Below are 14,498 nucleotides of genomic sequence, written 5' to 3'. Positions count from 1 at the left end.
TCCACCATAAAGAGGGAGATCCTGCAGTCGATTAACCTCCCGTGAGGATCATGTGCCTGTGCTGATTATCTGGGGTGGGGGGAGGGTGTTAGCTTTCTGATCACACTTTGGTTGTGCTACCGATGCCGCATAGCCTTTTGCACAGCTCTGGTTCTCAGAAGATTTGAAAAACACAAATTGGAAAGAGGTATATGAGTAATGTAGGAAAAAAAGGGAATATAGGGGCTTGGACACAACCATCGTGGGCAGGAAGACGAGAGGCTTACGAAAGCACTTGATTTGACACTGCCTCGTTAATTGCATGAAACTTGTGCTAACCTGCACTATGAAATGAGTATTATTAACAAAATCAAAATAAAGACCAATTGCTGCACCGTAGTCCCGAGAAGTAAGCCAGACTTCCAGTTCTGGATTTGGAGCGTTGGCAGGTCTCCTTCAGGGCTCTCTGCTAACGATCTCAAAGTTAAGTTTCCGGTCGTTCTTTGTCCCATTTTAAATGTTTATTTTCTCACCCACATGTTACTGTGTGTTCCTAGTTCCGTTTTGTTTCAAAAATCGTGCTATTTTGTGAGTTTTCGTCGACCTTGTCTTACCGGGTGCTTGAGGCCTACCCATCATTCCCCTCGGTGTACGATCGTGTTTATTTGTGTTTTCTCCCCATTACCTTCAATTTCTATCTTCCCCACTTTCACAACGTCCCCCATCCCTCCAAAATAAACACTCTATTTCTTGTCTTGAATCCAAAAAAAAAAACTACCTTTCTCCTTGCACACTCACAAGTCTTGATCCTTCTTTTTCTTCCTCCTGCCGCACACCATCTTTATTCGACTGAGCTGACCCTCTCGCCATTACCTTCACGATTTCTTCCGATCTACAACCTTCCATTCCCGAATCTTACCTGTTCTTCAAAAATACATCAAAAAATAATAATCTTCCTTGTATCCTTTCGATCTATCCACCTCCTGTAACCACGTGTCTCTCTCTACTCTTCCTGGTACTTTTCATAGACCCAGCAGCTTCACACTGTTTACCGTTCCAAATTCACCACACACTTCCACGATTTTACTTCAACCTTCCCTTTTCCAAATGTTACGCAATCCTTATTTAAAATAAATAATTTCACTTTTGACGATACACCTGCCATAGTCAAGTGCTTCTCCCATAACCACGTGATCTGTTTACACCCCCTGCGTTTATCAATCCAATTTCACCATTCACCTCATGATTTTTTTTTCTACAACACTTCCATGACCTAATCTGATAAACTCTCAAACAATAATAATAAATATACCATCAGAGATGGGGAATCCACCGCCATTGAAAAATAATTGAAATCAGATAAGCGTTTTTCCATTTATTACAAAAATCATTTTTTCAAGATGGCCACCCCAGTCGGCCATCTTGGATCCGGCCACGCCCAAAATCAATAGGGTTCTTCCTTTTCAGGTGGTACATGTGTGACCCAAATTTCAAATCTATGGCGAACAGTTTATGAGTTCTCGCACTCACAGCTCTAAATGTTGATGCCCAGCCAGCCGGAAGGACGACCCGGGTGATAATATCCCCCTTCTGCCACGCGGCAGGGGATAAAAACGATCTCTTATAATGCTTCATCTTCCTCTTTCACACGTGTGGTACTCTTTACTGTATCATAATGCACGACTCTTCTACTATTTAAACAGACTGCTCTCAATTCGACCTTTCCTTCATACCTTGCCTAAAAAATCCAACTGTTACAGTGTTTCTTCTCTCCATTCTCTGAATTCGCCTTTATTGCATCCATCAAGAAATGTGTTTAATCGCATCTCTGACCTAAAACTTAAAAAAAAAACCCAGTTTGCAATTGATGTTCGCTTTCCATCAACCATTATTTTTTTTCCAATTTCAGTGCCAACTCACCCGTCTCACCCTTCTCACCCTCACTCTCAAAGTAACCATCACACTCTTCTCCCTCTCACCTCTCTCAAAAACTCCCCCCTCACCTTTCTCCCACCTTATAGACTGGTCAAACTTATAGACTGATCTCCTATCGCTACTTTCTCCAACATCAACTCGTCCTGGGAATTCTTTCAAAGAAACTTGCTCTCCCTCATGCACAGATTTATCCCCTCTAGTCTTCAGTTGTCCTACCCTTCCTCCCGCCCTTGGTTCACTGAGGCTTGTGGCGAGGCAGTTGTCCTGAAGCAACTTGCCTTTTCCTCATGGAAAGCAAGCCCAACTGAGGGTAATCTCAGTTCCTTCCGTAAAGCTCGGAACAAGTATGTATCTACCCTCAGGAGATCCAGAAAACCACATCTTTCTCAGCTCAAGTCTGAACTTTCAAACCTCTCCCCCTCTTCAAAATCCTGGTGGCATCTAATCAAATCTGTTTCTGGTGTATGTTCCCCCTCCATCCCCTTCCTTACTTCAAATGGCCGCACTGCTGATACCGCACGTGAAAAGGCTGAATGCTTAAACTCGGTGTTTGCAGCTAAATCTTGTGTCCAAAACCCATCGCTTTCTCTACCCACCTTACCCAGTCGCACCTAACTGTTCATGGACTCTGTGTCCTTTTCTCCTGACAAGGTGGAGAGCTTGCTGTCAAACCTCGACTCGGATTCTGCAACCGTTCCAGATGGCATCAGCCCATGCATCATAAAAACCTGCTCTTCTGCTCTTGCTCACCCTCTCTCTGTTCTATTTACCCTCTCATTTAGTCAAGGTCATCTGCCATCTGCTTGGAATCAGCAAACATTACTGTCCTGCATAAAAAGGTGCAAAAACAGATCCCTGCAACTACAGACCAATCAGTCTTCTGCCAATCATCAGCAAAATTATGGAATCCATCATCGCTTCAGACATTAAATCCTTCCTCTTCTCCAATGGCTTGATTTCCGATCATCAATTTGGTTTCAGACCAGGTCACTTGACCCTGGATATGCTGCTTCTGCTCTTCCAACAATGGATGGATGTCCTCAATACCGGACATGAAATCAGAGCCATATCCCAAGACAATATTGTATGGTTGTGACACGGTTTTGAGCCTGCTCACCAAACTCTCCTCCTATGGTATCCAAGGACATCTCCACTCATTACTCGTAGACTTCCTCTCCTGCCGCAGTCAACGTGTGGCCCTAAATGGAGTTCTTTCATCCCCTCTTCCTGTCCAGGCTGGAGTTTCTCAAGGTAGCGTTCTGGGTCCTGTTCAATTTTCTGGTTTTCATCAATGATCTCTCCGACTCTCTGGAAAATCCTCTATGTCTCTTTGCTGATGACTCCACCCTCTGGTGTACCATCTGTCATCCCTCAGGCTGGCATGCAGCAGCTTCTTCGCTCACTGCAGATCTGGGTAAAATCACAAACTGGTCCAACACGTGGAACATGTCTTTCAATCCGGACAAGTCTTATACTCTCACGATGTCTCTCCGAAAGGCCCATTTAGAATCCGCCCCCCCATCTACTTTCTCAACAATCCTCTGGAAGAAGCCTTTTCTTTCAAGTTTCTGGGTCTCACTGTCTGCCATGACCTTTCCTGAGAAAGCCACATTTCAAACCTCGCCTCCAAAGCCAGTCGCCGACTGGGAATGCTCCGTCGTGAAAAGTCCTTCCTTGGCCCACCTGAGCTCCTGACCACTTACAAAGCTTTTGCCCGCAGCCTGATGGAGTACTGTTCTTCCCTCTGGGCTGGTGCTCCTGCCTACCACCTTTCTCGGCTTCACCCTGGGAAACCAAGGCATTTTGGATCATTAGCATCTCCCGCGATGAGGTTGAGTCGTTGGGCCTCTCATTCTCACAGCAGGCTGGTCGGTGGTCTTTCTGTCTTCCACAGTCTCCTCTCCAGCCTTGCCCCCCTGCTCTCTCTGCGATCTGTCCCCTCCACATTTCTGCAGGGCGCTTAAGGTCCGCCAACAACCCCCTTCTGGTAAAACTACCAAAATCACGAATCACTGCTCACCTTCACTCTTTCATTCCTCTTTTTCCCCACCTTTGGAATAAACTCCCTCACTCTATTCGATCCCATTCTTCCCTCCAGGCCTTCAAAACAGCTGTTCACCACCACCTCTTATCATCCCCCATCCAAATCCTCGATCTTTTCTTCCACCGATAATCCACCCAAGCCCACCCCCTTCAAATTCCCTGCTTTCCTTCCTGAAAGTCCCTGTAATGTCCATCTTCTATTCCCCATTTCCCTGCCCTATCCCTCTCCCTTCCACAGATTTAATGTCTCATGCCCCCCCCCCCTGCTGTGCGTTGTGTGTTCGCTCTCGTACGAGCCTCGACAAGGTATACAAAAAAAAAAAAACGTGTGTGTGTGTGTGTATATATGTATATATGTATATATGTATATATATATATATATATATATATATATATATATATATATATATATATATATATATATATATATATATATATATATATGCAGTGGTGCCCCCAGAATCCGAATTTAATTCGTTCCAGGAGGCTGTTCGGATTCCAAAACTATTTTCCCAATAAGAAATAATGGAAAGTTAATTAATCCGTTCCTGGACCCCAAGAAAACCCACTTTCAAGACACTTTCAACTGAAATTACCCATGTTTAAGGTAAAATAAGATGAGTAAATGACCTTTTCTGGGTCATGAATCTTCTTCCAAACCTGGGGGATGAGCAGGAGCGTTGTCGCTTCTTCCATCAGGTCTGGATGCAGCTCCAGACTATCAGTGGCCATTGGGATCCAAAACGTAAACTGTTCAGCCTGGTGGAGGTATGTAATTAACCATGAAGCACCAAATGGTGTTTTATATCCCAGTACACTCTGTGGAGGCAAACGTGCCATTTTCACCGCACGGTTCCACGGGAGAGAATCAAGAGGTGAAGCGATTGGGTGACGCAGCATGACGTCACTACCATGCTCGCAAAAAAAACATTGAGTTTGTTAAAGCCGAATCGTCAGAGGGTTCATTGAATGAGTTCACTTCCCGACGGGTTTTCCTGCTTTTATCGCTTCTTTATTTTTCAGAATCGTACACACGGTAGATTTCGGCAGTTCGAACATGGCAGCGAGATCAGACACACGCGTACCGCTCTCATGCTTAGCGATAAGTTCTTTCTTCAACTCAATCGTAGTTCTCACGGACTTCCTCTTACTCCTATTTGCTTCACTGCTCTTCTTGGGTGCCATGGTGAATGCACGAGGGTGATAATTGAAAAAAAAAAACGGCACAAATCAAGGTGAAAACACGAGGTAAAGTAGCGATCGACACACTAGAGATGCTTTCACGAGTACTTTCACCGACGAACTGAATGAACAAAGCGCGAAGATGCGGGTCGAACAGGTGGGTGAGACACACGTGAACAAACATGAATGCTACGTTGTGTTTGGTTTTTGAAAATGTGTTCGGTTTTTAGGGCAAAATTTTCTCAAAAATTGTTCGGATTCCAATTTGTTCAAACAATGGGGCGTTCGGATTCTGGGGGCACCACGGTATTTATTGTTCCGAATTTGGAATTCCATTGCACACAACTTACAGGTTCCTTTAGTCAGCTATGTTGATAAGTGCTTGTTCCCTAGATAGCTCACCTTCCATTGTTTAAATGTTCAGAAATCAATTAGATGCGTTGTGGATCGATTTAATAGTTAGGGAACGAACAATGGAGACATCCCTCCCCCTCTTCTGCGAAGAGGAAGAATCCTGCCGTCCCGTGACTCATGTCAACAACTCCCTCCCACACGTGGTTGAGCTGGGGGGATGGATCACGAGGGCATGAGTCACTCCAGGCATGGAGGAGGAAGGGCGGGAGAAGGATAAAGAGGAGATCGTCTCTTGTTGGGAGGGCAGAATTGGAGAGGGCAGAGTTGGAGAAGGGAGTCGAGAGTAGTCGTTCAGCAGACCGTCGGGTCCTGCTTGGCTTGCGTTATAGTAGAGTAAATTTGTGGTTTTACCCCAAAAAAATTGATACAAAAGGTTTTTCAATGGTTTTGGGTAGGTTTTGACCTCCAAAATAACATACTAAAAATGTTCTCAAATCCACCTACCGGAAAGGGCCTATTTTCAAGATGGCGTCCAAAATGGCCGCCGTGGGCTTAAATTTCCATAGAATGTGCAATAGCTGGCCTACATTTGTGATTTTTGTGTCAATTTCTATGTGTTGGTGGTCAACAAATCCACTGATATCATTTTCAAAGTTGATCAGTGATGGAAAAGCCTTAAATTCAAGATGGCGTCCAAAATGGCCCCCCAAAATGGCCACCATGGGCATAAATTTGCTACTAAATTGTCAATAAATGCTGTGCTTGTGTGATGTATGTGTCGATTTCTATGTTTTGGAGGTCAACAAATCACCTGATATCATTTTCAGAGTTGACTAGTGATGGTAAGGCCTTAAATCCAAGATGGCGTCCAAAATGCCCCCCCCCCCAAATGGCCACCATGGGTGTGTACTTGTTTTAAAACAGGCAATAAATGGACTACATTTGTAGTGTTTGTGTTTATTCCTATGTTTTGGAGGTCATACCCAATCCTTCAAATAGTGTCTACCTGAAAAGTTGTCCCGTGTGTAGTGATCAGAATTAATTGACCATCTTGTGCATAACATAAATTAAAATATGCTTTGGTAATTTAGAAAGTAATAAATTAATCGGCTCTCACAATGATCACCATTTCCTCTAGAACGTACTTTCAATTAAAATGCCTTCAAGTTAGGGTAAATCGAAAACATCAACGAAAGTTCGTTCATTGAAGTAGCATTTACCATAGATAAACTATGCTTCCTCTTCGTCCTCCGATACTGTCTTGTTGAAAGGATTTTCACAGGTATCAAGTTGACAGGGTCCGCAGATGCTGTGGCATGGCAGACCGTATCCCCTACAGCTACAGCGACTTGTTCTACAGCCAGTTGTGCAGTTGCATCGGATCATCTTCAACAACTTTTCTGGAGCAGCGTCCTTGTCTGACATGACTGGAACTAGTTTATTGTCCTCCAGTTTCCAACCCCAGTCTGTTGCCTTCAAGTTTCCGTTCCTCCCCATCCAGACCATAATCTGATAGTATACTCTCAGAGAGTGAAACCTTGTTGAAGACGCTGTTGGTGGCAGACGTTCTGGGGTGACAAACGACTTGGCTGAAGCCAGTTTCTTCACAAAGACATTATATCGCAACTTGGCGAGGCAATCACAGGGATGTCCTCCAAATAATACTTTCATGGCATTGTTGCCGTTTTCCACGACCATGTCTCTTGTTTGGTTGGGGACAAGGAAGGTGTTTGCACAAGTCTTGATTGCTGAATCCCCCTTTGCCAGTTTCTGAAATGCTGACTTTTTTCCAATTCCAAATACTCGAGATGTCGAGTCACACCCAGTGAAAGCATGAAGGAAGAGAAGATGTGGGCATAGCTCTTCACCCAATGATACTTTCAGCTGGTTGATATTGTGCACCTTCCAGTTCCTGGATGAATTGTCAGAACGAAAATACAGTTCTTTGCTGTCGACGCTAGCGTAATGCAATAATAGCACCAACAGATCTGTATCTTCTCCAATCAGGGTAGTTGATTGTTGGTATGACGATGTCGCTGCCGCTTTTACTATGTCTACATTGGCATCCCCTGGTGCATGAATTGCGTTCAAGCCAATTTTCTTCATTTCCTCACTGATGAGGCTGATGAGCTGTTGCTTGTTGGAGCTCCTGGACAGGAACTCATCCTTTTTGCCAGAGAATTCTGTTCCAGGTGTGAAGCTGACTTCGGGATGAACAATATGGCCACGGCGCTTGTGTGTATTGTCCTTAATAGATGGTCCATCATCATAACCATCAAAAACGACTGTTGCTTTTCCATAGTGACGAATAGTGAAGTCAGCATACGACTTGGCTATCACATTGAAATTGTCCCCGGCTGTCCATGACAAATGATGCAGCAAGGAGCCACCATCAAGAACATAGTGCTCAGTTTGGGGAACAGAGTCAGACATGGTATCATTTGACACTTTGGCAGAATGGTCTCTGATAGCTTGAACTAATTGAGGTTTGTCAGCCTTTCTGAAAATACCTATACCCTCAAACAGGGCAGGGGGAAATGGGCTCAGCTCATAGCCCATGACATCTTCCAACGAAATGTCTCCTGTTTTTGACACAACAAGAAATCTTTGAAAGAGTAGAGCAGGGTCAATTGCACTGTCTGGACCAAGTTTGACTGAAGATACATCTCCAAGTGTTTTGGCTCTGTCTTTTCGTTGGAAGGAAGATGTGAAAGCGGGTTTATTGACCATACTTTCCATAATCTTCTCTCCAACAGACTTATGCTCGTGGACATTCACATCCGACGCGGCCACCACTCTAGTCACAACATTTCTTAGTGAGGGATCTGGAGAAAACGGAGAGCATTCACTGAGTTTTGAACTGATTTTGGCTAGGTCAGAAGCATCTCTTTCCATCCTTGCGCCACTAGATTCCTTGTGTTGTTCACTAGTCGTGTACAAAAGATCAGTGAATTCCTGCATTGCACTGTTGTATTCCGACGTGACCGACATTGACATTGTCCATAGAGACCGTTGTTCTTCACCCATCCCACTTCCACGTGTTAGGCCACCAGTGCTCTTCAGGGATCTCATCAAGGTCTGTTCGATGACAAGATCAGGGCTTCGACCCGCCCAGAACTTATTACGCCATCTTGGATTTAAGGCTTTCCCATCACTGATCAACTTTGAAAATGATTTCAATAGATTTGTTGACCTCAGAAACATAGAAATTGACACAAAAATCGCAAATATAGGCCAACTAGTGCCCATTCTATGGCAATTTAAGCCCACGGCGGCCATTTTGGACGCCATCTTGAAAATAGGCCCTTTCCGGTAGGTGTATTTGAGTAGATTTTTAGTATGTTATTTTGGAGGTCAAACCCTACCCAAAACCATTAAAAAACCTTTTGTATCAATTTTTTGGGGGTAAGGCTATTTTTTTTGTTGTAGATTTACCCGACTATTAGGGTTGAGGCCTTCGGAAGCTTTTTGCTTCGGCTGGCTCGGTGAGCTTCGGCTTCTGCTTGGCTCGGGGGAGCTTTTTGCTTCGAGGTGCTTTGTTTGGAAGACAGTTGAGCTGGTCGCTTGGATCGAGCTGCGAATGGTGGCTGCTTCTTCTTCTTGGTTCATGGAGGTCTTTGTTCTCCATTTTGGTTACCGGCTTGTTGCGACTCATCGACCTCTTCATGGAGGTGGTTCCTCGGGGAAGCGACGCATTGACGGGAAGGTTTGGCGCCTTGTCTTACCAGTACGTGTTGAGAAGCGTGGGAGGTGGTTCCTCGGGGAAGCGACGCATCGACGGGAAGGATCGGCGCCTCGTCTCACCAGCACGTGTTGAGAAGCGCGGGAGGTGGTTCCTTGGGGAAGCGACGCATCGACGGGAAGGATCGGCGCCTCGTCTTACCTGCACGTGTTGAGAAGTGCTGGAGCTCGGGAAGGATCACGGCTCACGGCGATTGGATCCAGTTCGCTCTCGCTGGAGCCTGGGTCCAAACAACTTGAAGACCACACAAGGTGGAGAGGTTCGAGATCGGTTCTGGGTTTCAGCTCACCTGTCCGAGCTGGAGCCCGTTATTAACGGCCTCTGCCACCATTTATTGTGTGTGTACGTGTGTGTGTGTGTGTGTACGTGTGTCCGTGGGCCTGTCTAATAAGTAGGAACTGCTGTTAAGTGCAAGTGACTGTACATAATAAGTAGACGGTTGTTGTTCTTTTGTCGTGCTTTTGTTGCTTGTATAATTGCATTCATGTTTTGCCTTGTTTAATTGCATACGTGCTTTATTATAATAAATGTCCTTGTGTGAATGTAAACCTGTTCGTTGCGTCCATTTCCTCATTGAACTGCCCCATCTTGCACTCGGAATATAGTTGGTTTTTATATAACCGATAAATAGAATGGGGTCTGGTGAGGTCTGGCGATAATACCCGGTCGGTTATCCCAGAACGGAACGGACCGCTTAAGCGGTTCGTGTCCAAGCAGTCCTTCGCCGAGGTACGGTCCCTCGCTAGGTTACCCGCGCGTGTACTTGGGTATATCAATATTCGGCGATTGACCCTATTTCGCGTGGGTAGAATACGGACTGGGCTGTGGTGGGATTATAAAACCCACCCGTGACTGGTTTCTGGCGTTGTTCCAGAAAGTCACGACTGGATTGTCCGTTCGGTGGGCAAAGCGACCGCTATTGGTTAGACGCGGTCGTCCACACGCCGACGGGCGGGAAATCTACAACAATATATATATATATATATATATATATATATATATATATATATATATATATATATATATATATATATATATATATATATATATATACATACATATACTGTGTATATTGATGCGGCCACGGGTACCGAGACACCAGCTCGTCACTCGGATTAATCCCCGGTTGACCTCGGTCTAGCCGGACCCGGGGCCGCTTCTCACGATTAACGTTGTGGCACGGTGGGTTGTTTTAAAACCACGAGTTCCAGTGGCCATCCTCTAATTCTTCCGTTTAACTGGAGGTCACGTGGTTACCTGAGCGGGGAGCGCACCCTTGGCAAAGCACCAATGTTATTTCGATTAGATTTTAATTTGGGCGGCCGAGCGTTTTAACCGCTGGTGCGTGCCGACGATTTTTTTTGGTCAAATCTGGTTCGGACAATGCTAGACCAATGGAAGGAAAGGACAAACACGGACAGGTTGGAAATCGACAAATAATTTATTAATAATAATATAAATAAGTAAAAAGAACTTTATTTGCTGAGGTAAATAAAGAATGGATTTCAAAGTAAAATCGATCAAAATGCCAGGAAAGAGACAAAGAGCAGATGTTTATCGGGGGTTGACTTGCTTACAGCCAAACACAGACAAGGGTACCCAACGGATCATTCAGGGGGAGGGAAGGGGGGAAGAATCGTCTCACTCACCAGAAAGTTGTCCGTGACGCTAAAACGTCCTGAAGTGCGTGCGTGTCACGTCTGCCGCCAGCACCCAGCTTTGCCGTGCTCCCTCTCGCGGGGCAGCCTTGAATGCCAGTCAAAGTCTGCAGGGCACCGAGATCGTCCGTCGCGGGTTTAGACCCTGGTGTTGTTGGTGACCGACTGTGCCTCACTTGTTGGCGGCACTGATCACACCCACACGCGCACCACACGCTCGCTTGCCCAAGCACTGGGAAGGACAAATTGTTTCGACGGCACTGGTCAGACACCCGCTTCTTGCTCGCTTCTCTCGCCCTTTGCTTTTTCCTCTCTCCTTTCGTTTTTTCTTTTTCCTCTTTCGCTTTTCTCTCCTCGCGCTTTTCTCTCCTCACGCTTTTCTCTTCAGAACGTACCTCTCGCTCGTTTTTATATCTGGGCTGTCTCTGCGGGGTGCCGTCCGCCCCAAGCTCACCCCGCCACACTGGCGTGTGGTTGCCATGACGACCCGTGCGCTCCCAAAAAAGGCGGGCGTCAAAGCTCACGAAAGATTGCCGCTGAGGAAGAATGCAGGCAGGCTTCAGAGCTCATGAAAGAAATGTTTAAACGTGTCTTGTCGCAAAGAAAAAAAAGCTTCCCATAAGAGAGGGGATCTATTCTTTACCCTTCTCATCGCATCACATTTAAGATCCCATTAGACATGGGGATGGGGCTAATCTGAACATGCATTTAAGGAAATAACTGTGAGGACCAAGATGTGTGGATGCATTCATCAGAACGGATTCCGAAATCCATAACTACATATATATATATATATATATATATATATATATATATATATATATATATATATATATATATATATATATATGTATAATGTCATGCGCCACTTAACGACGGGGATACGTTCTGAAAAATGTGTCGTTGAGTGATGTCGTCATTGTGCGAACATCATCGAGTGTACGCGCACAAACCTAGATGGTATAGCCTACTACACACCGAGGCTATATGGTATAGCCTCTTGTTCCTCAGCTACAAACCTGTACAGCATGTTACTGTACTGAATACTGTAGGCAATTGTAACACACATCCAAGATCGACGGAAGACGCGTTAGTTTTACCTTTGTGCTGTTCATGACAGCCATGCGTGTTGTTAGCAGCTGCTTACAATCTTCTCTCGCATCGATTATAGAAAGGTGAATAAATAGCGTTTGGATTTTATAAATAATCATTGCATCGATGTTATAATTTACAAATGAAGAAACGAGCATCTGCCAGTTGTGTGATATATTTTCGGAACAGTGCGAATGTTTTAGCAACATAAAAAAACTTTCTTAAAAACCAATTTGTGTTTTAATTTTGAGGAACAACAATGATTTATTTGCGGAATTTTTTTAACTCAAAGGTAATTTACTTGCTAGAAGGTAAACGTGCAAAAAACGGGTCAAATATGGCGAAAATAGGGGTGTTTTAGGATGTGAGGTCAACATTGGGTCAGGTTGAACGCTGATTTTCTTGAATCCCGATTTAACGCGACCCCGCTTTTTTCACGATGACGTTTTATGGACCTCAACGATCCCGTTATAATGGGGCCACACTACTTTATCATTATCAAGTATGATGTACTGTACATAAAATTGTATGTGCTACACTGTACTTTTATATGACTGGAAGCGCTACAACATCACGAGGCGATAGGAATTTTTCAGCTCCATTATAATCTTATGGGACCACCATCGTATATGTGGTCCGTCGTTGACCAAAACGTCGTAATGTGGCGCATGACTATATATATATATATATATATATATATATATATATATATATATATATATATATATATATATATATATATATATATATATATATATATATATATATATATATATATATATATATATATATATACTGTATATTGTTGCAATTCTGCAAAACCTCATGCCTCTAAGGCAATGGTGCCCAACATACAGTAATACTGATCCCCAGGCAGTTACTTCATTAGTCTTCGTGCAGTCAGATCTTCCCCTCACGTCGCGTGGGTTAATGGGGTGAAGTGCGTTGCGTGGGTCTTCTTGCTCGGTCTAATTATATCTCTATCTTCCATTCAATCCTGATTTCCATTCCAACCCTTTCCTTTTATTCATGGTACAAATCAAGTCAAGCAAGCAAATACACACGATATGAATAACAGCAGCCACCCATGAAAGAATCACAACACGAACAAAGACGCTGCCCGGCACGTGCATGGCTCACCCTTTCATTCAAATCTGCGTGCCAATTTACTATGGAATCTCACCCTTCGCTCACCACCTCGACCAGCAACATCTTCCACACATGGGAAAATTTTTCCCATGCCTTCTCGTACCTCTGTATCGATACAATTCGCCACAAAACAGAGGCGTGCTGTACGGCTCAGGTTACTCGGACCGCGTGATACGGGGACAAGCAACAGACATTAACAGCACCAACCGCATCTCGCCGGAGATGCCCCGAATGGGTACTTGACCGGAAGTGGCAAAATGGCCGACTTGGTCAGTTTTGGGGAAAATCACGCAAATTCCTTCAAAAATCTTCTTCTCCAGACCCACTGGGGGGTGGGGGGGTGGTGTAGGAGGTGGGCTTTGACACCTCAAAATAGTTATTTGCTCTGTTCTGCGACAGGGTCTGAGGGGTTTTGCGGGGGTTTGAGTGACTTGCTCCTGATCCAGGTGAGCTTCAGGACGCGCGGTTCTATTATCATTGTTCGACTCTTTTTTTTTTTTTTCCTCTCTTCTTCGTCTCCTTCTTCTTCTTCTCCTTCTTCTTCTCCTTCTTCTCCTTCTTCTCCTCCTTATTCTCCTCCTTATTCTCCTCCTCCTCCTCCTTATCTTTTTGTCGTTGCAGAGTACTTATTTTTTTTCTCTCAGCACCCACTTGTCCGATTGACAAATTTTCAGGGTCGGAGCTTACCTCCCCCTACCCCTCAATGGAGAATATTTTAATTGCAATTGTGACGTCATAGGTCACGTGATATGACAGCCATCTTGGATTAAACGCAAAAAATTTAAGCATTACATCTTTGAAGCCCCTGATAGGAAAAGAATTGAAACTTGGCACGTCTCATTCTACTTCCAATGGGGATTAGAGGATTGTCAGGATGACGTCATCGGTAAAGTGCAGACCAGCCATAAATGTTTTAATCATAATCTTTGTTTACCTTTGAGATTCAGTGTGTATGTCCAGGCCGTAACATTTTTACCAATTGAGCTTTTGTCATCAAATCTTCAACAAACCTTTATTATGAGATTGTGGAGAACACAAATGAATAAAATGTCTTTTTATCTTGCCAAAACGAAGTTTTTGCAAGATATGTTAGTCAGCTTGTGTGTTTTTTTTTTGTTTGTTTTTTTTTGTTTGTTTGTCTGTAATCACGTATAAAAAATTCTGCAGAGCACAGTTATCATTGGAAATTTTTGTAACTTCGCATATCAGACTTCGAAGTTACATTTCGCATATCGAAGTTACATTTTTGTAACTTCGCGCCCGCCTATAGAGGTCCATTTCAGCGCACAAAATTTTGAAGGTCAAGGTCACTTTGTCGCAAATCAGGGGAGTCGACGAAACCCTTATTTTTTGAGTAATTTTGA

General features: G+C 44.2%; 1 protein-coding gene across 6 annotated transcripts in view; it reads left to right on the top strand.

Annotated features, from left to right (window-relative positions):
- The window catches only part of PCM1 (pericentriolar material 1), a 152,536-nt gene that overhangs the window by 54,899 nt on the left and 83,139 nt on the right, over positions 1–14,498 (top strand). The gene's annotated exons all lie outside the window — the stretch shown is intronic.

The sequence above is a fragment of the Eptatretus burgeri genome, chromosome 13 (genome assembly GCF_056783735.1).
Source record: "Eptatretus burgeri isolate ZD-2024b chromosome 13, Ebu_testis_v1, whole genome shotgun sequence".
NCBI classification, from domain to species: Eukaryota; Metazoa; Chordata; class Myxini; order Myxiniformes; family Myxinidae; genus Eptatretus; species Eptatretus burgeri.
Note: the sequence above shows the minus strand (reverse complement) of the source record. Positions and strands in the feature narration are given on the sequence as shown.